This window comes from Cibotium barometz, chromosome 23, assembly GCF_041138505.1.
Source record: "Cibotium barometz isolate CiBa-2024 chromosome 23, ASM4113850v1, whole genome shotgun sequence".
Taxonomy (NCBI): Eukaryota; Viridiplantae; Streptophyta; class Polypodiopsida; order Cyatheales; family Cibotiaceae; genus Cibotium; species Cibotium barometz.
This window is the reverse complement of record NC_141068.1, coordinates 26,784,848-26,790,850: the sequence shown is the minus strand read 5'-3', so window position 1 is coordinate 26,790,850 and position 6,003 is coordinate 26,784,848. Positions and strand designations below refer to the sequence as shown.

General features: G+C 39.7%; 1 non-coding gene across 1 annotated transcript; it reads left to right on the top strand.

The window, feature by feature from the left end:
• The first annotated feature begins 5,464 nt into the window (after nucleotides 1–5,464).
• Nucleotides 5,465–5,543, top strand: LOC147625803 (small nucleolar RNA snoR117). Its single transcript, XR_015268833.1, has one exon. It is a non-coding gene; the product is annotated as a small nucleolar RNA snoR117 (small nucleolar RNA).
• Nucleotides 5,544–6,003: the final 460 nt, after the last annotated feature.

Genomic DNA, 6,003 nt, shown 5'->3' with positions numbered 1-6,003 from the left:
TTGGTTTGTGAACCCTCACCCATGTCCAACAAACCAAGCTTAAGGCAGTGGGATTTATTACGTCCGTTGCCCATGCAATAGAAACTTAGATTCTCTTGCTTAGCTTTCTCATAGTACTTTGACCTTAAGAAACACAGTGGTTCGTTAGTTTTCTTATCTTGATTGCTCTTTTGCAAAGGTCGTTACCATTTCATGGGAGCTTGAAGCATAGGACCATGTGCCATCATAAACGACTTTTGTGCGCCTTTGCCGACCGTGTCGTCACAAAGATTTGGGTAAACTCAATTGCCTCCTCAAGCATTTAGAGCTCATTTTACTTTACTTGATTCTTATAATCAACTTGAGAATGACTTTCCCTATAGTTGCCGATGTAATGAGTCAAAGTGAGATTACGCATCTCATAATGATGATTACGCATCCCACAATGATCCCATGCATCCCAATTTTGTACCATCTCATTTTCTGGAAGGAACTTATTTTTGAATACATTCTAAAACGCCCAAATCGTGGGGTGGGTCTTAGCCTCTGTGAGGCTCATCCACCATTTGTAAGCCTTGCCCCAAGGGATAGGCTTACTTTTAGGGCTTACAGGTGCCCTGACGTTTGATGCAAGCTATGGAAATCCTGCCACTTTTGCAAGAAGGTAGTCACCACATATTTATTTCTTTCCTTCTCCATTGAAGGTGGGAGGTTTTAAAGCTTTTAGAATGGTGGCAGTGTCTCGTGATAGAGACCCACTGACATTCACCTGGCTTCTAAGGGCAACAAGAACGTTAAATGTCTCTTCTCCATGAAGAGAAACATTGAATGTTCCTACCTTAGACACAAGTTACGAGGAGGATGCCCTCCAACATAGAAGAATCCTATCATACTTAGCCTCTAGTAGGCTTACCATAGGGGACTCCAGAATTTTGAATTGAGTCAGATAATAAATGTTGGTCCTAAGTGCTCAAACATGTCATGAATGCATTCAGCCAAAAGTAAGCTACTTTAATCCAGGTGAAAAACAAACATGCGACTTACCTTTATCTTTATCCTTGTCCGTATACCGACAAGCTTAGAGATACTAAGACCTAATATGAGCACTTCAAAAACATAGATTCTCTTTACAAGCCCCTTCTGAATTCTCATATGAGAAAAACTAACTCAAAACTGCTTGCTACATAGATGAATTTGAACCTTTATGTTTGCCGTTACTTCTTTGATCATACTGCTACTTCTTTGATCATACAATATAACCAAGACAGTATACAAGAAAGAACTTTTACATGCATCACATTGATGAAGGTTGCATACATTAATAATACCTCTTTATGTGCATAAAAATATAACTTAATTGCTTTCTCATATGAGAACATGCATACAGATTACCAAAAACCTTGTAAATAGGCCAAAAAATACATTAATAATACCTCTTTATGTGCATAAAAATACAACTTAATTGCTTTCTCATATGAGAACATGCATACAGATTACCAAAAACCTTGTAAATAGGCCAAAAACGTATGCGAAGCAATGCAAACATGTCCTTAAGTATAACCAGACTCCAAGCTCATCCACCACTTATATTCTTTACCTCCGAGAGTTAAGCTCGTTTTAAGAGCGCGTATCTCCACTATGTAAGAAAGTGTTGAGTGCATACTTATTGCGTCCCTTCTCCTCCCCATTAAAGGTCGGAGGTTTCAAATCTTTTAGAATAACAGTGGCGTCTCTAGAGTGAGATGTACCAACATTCATGTTGCCCCCTTGGGTGGGAGCCATTGGCATCCCTCCCACTGAAGCACTTGTAGTGGTAGAAATTTGTGTGTTATCTTTGAACTCCCAAGAAGAAAGAGGAGTATCTTATCGTACTTGGCTGCCTCAATGTCCAAAGTACGGGACTCTAGAGCCTTGAACTATTTAGTGCTGACCAAATTATCATCAAGTAGATCGTAGTCGATCATTGCGACATCATGATCGGCCATTGCCTTCTCTGTGTCCGACATACGATTGTTTGGGATCTCCACTTATGGACTCATTAGAGTTATTAGACTCCATATAAACCCTCTAAATGTGATGCAAGAGAATAAACACAAGCACCAACCTCAAGTCCAAGCTCTACCAATCGAGTTGTTAGCTGGAAGCGGAATCCCTAGTGCAGTATGAAAAGTTGAGAGTTATTGGGGCGAAACACCTCCCGAGCTTTGTAGAAACAACCTGAAACTGCTCGTAAGAAAAGCTGAAGGTTGTCGGAGTAAAACATCTCCAAACTTCGTGAAAACAGCCTGCCAATCTTCGTGGGGGAACAAACTCTTCAACACACCGTGGGAACAAGCCCTAAACTTCAAAGGTTTAAAAACCTTTGAAATGTCACCTTTGAAATTCTGCAACGCAAGGCCTTCAATCAAACGATCAAGAAAGCATGCGTGTGTCTGAATTCTGTCATCTGGATACTCCAACCAACATGTGCTGCACGTTTGTCTACCCCCACCGTCTATCCGCTATGGTGACTGGCCTAAATAGCCAACAGTGGCTACGTTACCCGCCCGCCAATAGTGAGAGGAGACGGTGCTATGGGAGTGGCCCACCACAGCCACAAGAGACTCCTCCAAGATTGGACCCCCTAACTCTTTAAATAGCATAGTGCCCTTCACATGTGCTCCACCACTCTCAATAGTGTCCGGCCACACTTGGGTCTGCACTAGGTCTTTTTGGCTCCCTTAAACCCCACCCGTACCTTGCTGAGACGGTCTAGGCTCCCACTAATTCCGTTGTCATGATATCTTCTACGAGGACATCCCTAAAAGTTTTTTGTGAGGACATCCCTAGAATCCCCCCCCTCCCCCCCGGTCACTAGATCATGGCATAGAACTTATACATGGGGTTGTGTATCATGTAAAAGCTCGTTTTATAGATATATAAGTTCAACTTGATACTTTACTTAAGAAGTGCTTCATTGAAGTTGAGTGTTTTCCTTGGAGTGCATTAGTAAGTAAGCTGAAACCTATTGTCTATGCACAGAGGATTGAATAGATAAACTGTTACGTTATATAGATGGCTTGCTACACCAATTATTTGGAGCTAAAATTTGGTTACCATCAAATCTATATAAAGGAAGATAACATATTTTTTTAAAAAACTTTTAAAATTATTACGATCAGTGTGAGTTGATTATCGTACCTTTTAGTTCAACAAATATGTGCCTAAAAATAATGTAGTTTAAGAATTCCTAGACGGTTTTATTCCAAAGAAAGTAAGATGGAATCTAGTATTAATGCATTGATTATAGAGGATTGAATAAATAAATCATTACAAATTATTATTTGAACCTAAAATTTTCCCTAAGATATGGTTGCCACCAAATTTATATAAATGAAGAAAACGTTTTTTTACAAAAACTTTTTAAAAATTATTACGAACACGATGAGTTAATTGTCTACCTTTTAGTTTGACAAATATGTGCCTAAGAATATTGCAGTTCATGAATTCCTAGACAATTTTATTTTTGTGTTCATTCTAAAGATAAATTAGAACATATGACACTACATCTTTGACGTTATAATTGACATGTTTATCAAGATAGCAAAGTTATTAAGCTATCACACAATTCCAATTCCAAAGTGAACTTATATATCTAAATTAGGAAAGAAACACCCACCTCTATACGCATGTCCACGACTCTCTTATACCCACTCCCCTATTCTACCAATCCTTCTAGTAGTCTAGCTCTAGGTAGATGTAAGATAGTACCAATGATGCCCCCATAAAGAAGGATAGTACTAGATTGTATCCTTGCATGCCTACAAAATGTGAAAACACAAGATGATTTAATACAAAATATTATTGTGGTAGTTTTTGGGATTCAACTCACATGGCTCCCTTGGATTATGCTAATCTCTATTTCACACCTCGCAAACAAACAACATCATTAAATCATGTAAACCATAAACACATGCGAATCACCTACACCTATACTTACAAATTCATAAGAGAAGCGGACAAAATGATAGAAAATTATAGACCTAAAGATCTAGCCTTACATTTGACACCTTTAAGAAACATGTAAAGAAGGCACATGTATGCAAATCACATAAGCTTGTGTTGACAAATTCATAGCGAAAACAAGATTAAACGACAGAGAAGTACATGCCTACTTATCTAGCCTTACTTTTGACACCTTTAAGATTCTCCATGTGTATAGAACCTTCCGGAGGAGTCAAGATCCAGGGGTTTCCGTTCTTATTTGCTCCAAAGCACTTGCATATAGAAGAATCATTAAGAGGACCCGAGTCACATAGCATGTTTATTAACGATTTCTCGAGCAAAGATACGCGTGCAGAAAGGATGAGTTTGAAGGGAGTAGAGATTGTCTTACTCGTAAATGTCTCGAAACAGCACATGTTGCACTGGCACTGCTTGTACTCCTCAATCCCATTGTCATATGGCTTATGGTGACAAAGGGTTTGTTAGATAAAATTAATAGAAAGAAAGAAAGAAGAAGGAACACATAATACGTATAGAAATGAGGCTAATTCTCAGGTCTTTCTATGGAGAGTGTGTATGCGAGCTTTGCCCATTGGTTCACATGAACTTCACAAGTGGATGCTGCCTCCTAGATGTAGGCTTGCCTTGGAAGATGGGAGGCATACATTTTGGGATTGCCTTGCTATTAGAGGAGCCTGGGTTAAGATTGGAAATGGGCCCAGAGCTGTTTAGGGGTGCAAGGTCAGTGGGGGGACTGGCTAATTGGCAGATGGACAACTAATGGTGGGCAAGTTGATGTTAGTGGATTGATGCATAAATGTATATGTATGTGCTGGTCTATATGCTTGCTTAATAAATTGAGTGGGGCTGAATTGTTTCAGTTGATTTAGTCCTTGTAGTCTATTATCGTCTAATCCTTCTCCCTATGGGGTCACTTGTTGTAAACATACTGGGCTGTGCCTAATGATTTGGTGTAATGATTTGCACGGTCTCAGAAAGTAGAGGGTGACGACTAACCCAACCAGATATGGATTTAGAACAAATAGATGGTATAAGAAGGTCAAGCAAGCAAGTTACATCTTTGTGGCCTTTATTGAGAATCCAGTGGGGAGTAGACCAACAATCAAAATTTGGTTTCAAAAACGGGAGGTGAAGGGTGAGGTTTGGGAAAAACAGGCTCTTAGGGGCTGCTCAACTAAAGCTTTGGTTGAGGCTTGCATTTTGCTTGGGTATGAGTTGTCTTGGGATGAATCTTCTTTCGTTCCGTAAGGTGTTATTGCGCTCTCCATTGTTGGGGGCCCTTAGAGGTATGAAAAGGAAGATGGGCGCCCACGATGGCAGGAACACCACTGTACTACTCTGGTCCATAAACGGGCGTGACACGGTGAAGTGTGAACTAGGGTTTTATGTACTCTTGTTCAAATCTAGCTTGTAGCTCGTTGTCTGTAAGAGCTTCACCTTTGTCTGTAAGGGCTTCACCTTTGTTCTTCATCAGGAATGGGGCTTGTGATGAGCCAGCGTTTGTCCGTACCATCTGAGGCAGTAGCCAATGCTCTTGCCATCGCTGCTCTCTGAAGCCCTAATCTCCACCCAAATGCTAGAAAAAGTGTTTAATTACATAAAGTCTGGCTTAATTTTCCAAATTTTCCTGTTTGCTGCGCTCGTCTCTCGTTGCAAGGCCACGCAGATATGAACTCGGTCGTCTGCTTGCCAATGCGTGATTGTGCTGCGTGATTCGGGTTAAGCATCGTTCAATAATTTGCCCTATCTTTTACCGATTTGTCTTAGCAACAGATGTTTCCCAAATTTGTCTTAACGCTAATGTTTTTTGATAACATACTCTTACAGAACCCTAATTAAATACAGGATTGCTTTTCAGCTTTTTTTTAAAGGTGTTCTCCTTGCCAAATCTGAGTGTTCATTTCATTTTATTGCCCTGTTGGGTTTACGAAGAAACAAATTGTTTAATAATAATAACACTCAGTCCAATACATGACACAAAATTGTAATAAATTTTTTAATTAAAAAAAGCAGCTTAAA